The sequence below is a fragment of the Orycteropus afer genome, unplaced genomic scaffold (genome assembly GCF_000298275.1).
Source record: "Orycteropus afer afer isolate SDZICR_OR568_19922 unplaced genomic scaffold, OryAfe1.0 scaffold00403, whole genome shotgun sequence".
In the NCBI taxonomy this organism is placed as follows: domain Eukaryota; kingdom Metazoa; phylum Chordata; class Mammalia; order Tubulidentata; family Orycteropodidae; genus Orycteropus; species Orycteropus afer.
Genome location: NW_006921990.1, coordinates 2989806 through 2993288, shown reverse-complemented (window position 1 = coordinate 2993288; position 3483 = coordinate 2989806).

Here is a 3483-nt window from a genome sequence, read left to right as displayed (position 1 = left end):
AAAAAAAAAAAAAAAAAAGAGGAGCTATGAAACATCACACAATGATTTTTCTAAACGTAAACAAATTGAAATGTACAAAGCTGAATCTCAGTTCTTCAGTTATGCTCCTAACCATCTATGGAACCTTGATAAGTTCCTTAAATAAGGATTTAATTTCCTCATCTACAAAATTGTCAAATGAAGAATAATCTCCAAGGTTTTGTGGGTTTATTTATTTTTATTTCAGAGGCACTGAGATTTAGGAGAAATAGCTGGCATCTTCCTAGACACTGAGATTATATGAAGCAGTGTGGAATATACCAGAAATCAAAACTGCTTACTGTTTTCTCTGTTTTAAACAGCTTGCATTGTTAAATAATGACCAGAATGTGAAAAGTTGGAGGAAGTTATTTGAAAATCAGATACTGAGAGCATATTTTTGGAATTGACTCAACATCTGTGGGTTAGATGTTTTTTCTATAATTTTGTTGTTCTTGTTAGAAACCGTTGAGTTAGTTCTGATGCACAGTGACCTCCAGATAAAAATGAAACACTGCCTGGCCGTGCACCATCCTTGTGATTGTTGCTATGTTTAAGCTCATTGTTGCAGCCACCATGCCAATCCATCTGGTTTGAGAACCTTCTTCTTTTTCATTGACCCTCTACTTTAGTAAGTATGATGACTTTCTCCAGTGATTGATTTCTCCTGATAACATGCCCAAAATACATGAGTCAAAGTCACTATCCTCACTTCTAAGGAGCATTCTGGCTGTACTTCATCCAAGACAGGTTTGTTCATTGTTCTGGTAGTCTGTGGTATTTTCAATGTTCTTTACCAATGCCATAATTCAAATGTACTTCTCCTTTTCCATCACCTTTCCCAAAAACGAAGAGGAAAATATTTTACTATGATTGTAATGACTCTGTGGTGAGGCCTTGTCTCCAGGATGTCCATTCCCTGTTCTTTCCTGGTTGTCTAAGTTTACACAGTCCTAACAGTAAGAATAATTGCCTTTGGAGAAGAGTGTTGGACATTTTAGTAAAGTAAATCTCTTTAAATGAGCATAAATAGAGCCAACTACATGTTTTCCCATGGAAATCATGAAAGCTTATATAATCTGTTTATATGGTTGTAATTTCAGAATCCGTTACAAAATGTAAGACCCTTAAGTAAAGTATAGAGGATTTTCTTATTTTTTCACCCTAAATTTCATTTCTTTTTTGTTATTTTTTTAGAATACACATGGGAAAACATATAATTTCCATGAGTACAATTTAGTGACATTGATTATATTCAAGTTGTACAGCCATTTGCACCCTATTTTTCTGAGTTATACCACCTTCACTGACATAAACTCACTGCCTCCAAATTAACAATCTAATCTTTTGAGTTGCTGTTGTCATACTGATTCCATATAGACAGTTCTTAAAAGGCCATAATGCTCAAGGTAGACCTTCTTCATTAGTTAAGCTAAACTATTGTTTGGTTTAAAGAAGACTTTAGGGGACATTTTTGGTTTAATGTTTAGAAATTATCTCAAGTGTTCATCCACTCTCCATGGCTTCAGAAAGTCTGGAGTCCATGAGAATTTGAAATGCTGTTCTTCTCTTCCCTTTGAGCAGGATTCTTCTATGAAATATCTGATCAAAATGCTCAGTAATGTTACTCTAAGTATGAACTAAATTCAGAGATAAACACTTTAGGAAGCCTGGTGTTGCAGAACTTTCACACTTTGACAAATTTCTCCTCCAAGAGACCCACTAAGTCTTCATTTTCAGGTTGGAAGAAAAAGTCCTTCATGGTTCCAGCAGGCAAGAAAATATAGTAACCAATTAAAAATAGTACTCTGTTCTTAATAACAGTCTGCTATCAAGGGAAACTGTTCTACCAAACTCCTAACCAACTTAGCCAACTTCTGGTTTTTAGAGTCTAACAGACTAGAGGGACAGGAAATATCTAACCTTACACATAGAGCAGGAATAGTATCAAATTCTAACCCCTATCAAGCATAGGCTTAGCAAAAAGGAAAGAGAAAAAAATGAAAACAATCCACAAACTGAAAAGACTGGGCAATTATCAGAAACAGACTCACATATGGCACACATGTTAGAATTATCAGACCAGGAATTTAAAATAACTAAACCCAAGGAGGGGTCACTATGAGTCGAGTTTGACTCACAGCATATAACAACAACATGATAATATGATAAGAGCTCTATGTAAAAAGAGGACAACATTCAAAAATACAATGCTACTCAAAGTGAAGGGATTGAAATTCTAAAAGATACTCAAAAGGAAATGTGAGAAATGAAAACTACTGTGAGAGAAATAAAAAAATGGCCTTGATGGGATCATTAGTAGATTGTACATGTTCAAGGAAAGATCAGTAAGTTTGAAGATTTGTCAGTGGAGACTTGCCAAATTGAAAACAAAAAAAGACTGAAAAGATTGTATTAGAATTATCTAAAAGGGTGGGACAATTGTAAAAGGTGTAATGTAAGGAAAGTAGGCATAACAGAAAGAGAAAAGAGAAAGGAACAGGAGAAGTATTTGATGTTTTAATGGTGGAGTTTTATCCATTGCCAGACAGTAAATCATAGATCTAGGAAACCAGAGAACACCAGGCAGTACAAATACCAAAACATTTAAACCTAGGCATGTCATATTGACAGTGGAAATAATTAGACAAGGGAAAACATATAAATAAACAAGAGAAGAGAAACAAAAAGTTCCAAACCAAAAAGTTATATACCTGTAAAGGAACAAAGGATTACAATCAATCATCCTTCCTCAGAAACCAAGCAAACAGGAAGAGAGTGAAGCAATACATTTGAAGTGTGGAAAGAAAACTGGCTGGACACAAGCTAAGAAAAAGATATTTCAGTGACTATACTGTACATATGAAGAATTATACATTCTTTGGAAAATTAACAATATCACTAAACAAATACACTACTATACCATTTAACAATCAAGACAAATAAAAAAGAAAACAACAAAAATCAGGAGCATAATCCAATTTCCAGGGTTACCATTATATATTAAAATGTTCAGTTTAAGGGAAAAAAAAAAAAGGACATACAAGAAAAAAAAAATTATTTCATTCAAAGGAACAAAAGGAATTGGCAGAAATGTTCCAGAAAAAGTCAAGACATCAGACTTACAAAGACAAAAGACTTCCAAAAAGCTGCCTTAAATATGCATAAAAAGCCAAAAGAAAACATGGGAAAACAAGTAAAGGAAAGCAATATATGAAAGAAAATGAGAATATTCATAAAAAGTATAAAAAGAAAGAGAACAAAAATTAAGGAGCTCAAAAGCACCATCACTGAAATAAAAAGTCACTAGAGGATCCAATTAAAGATTTCAGCAAGGAGAAGAAAAAATCAGCAAAGTTTACAAGGAGCAATTGAAATGACTGAGTCTCAAGAGTGGGTAAAAAAGAATAAGAAGAAAAGCAAAGAAAGCTTATGAGAATACTAGCCACAAACAAACTGAACAAC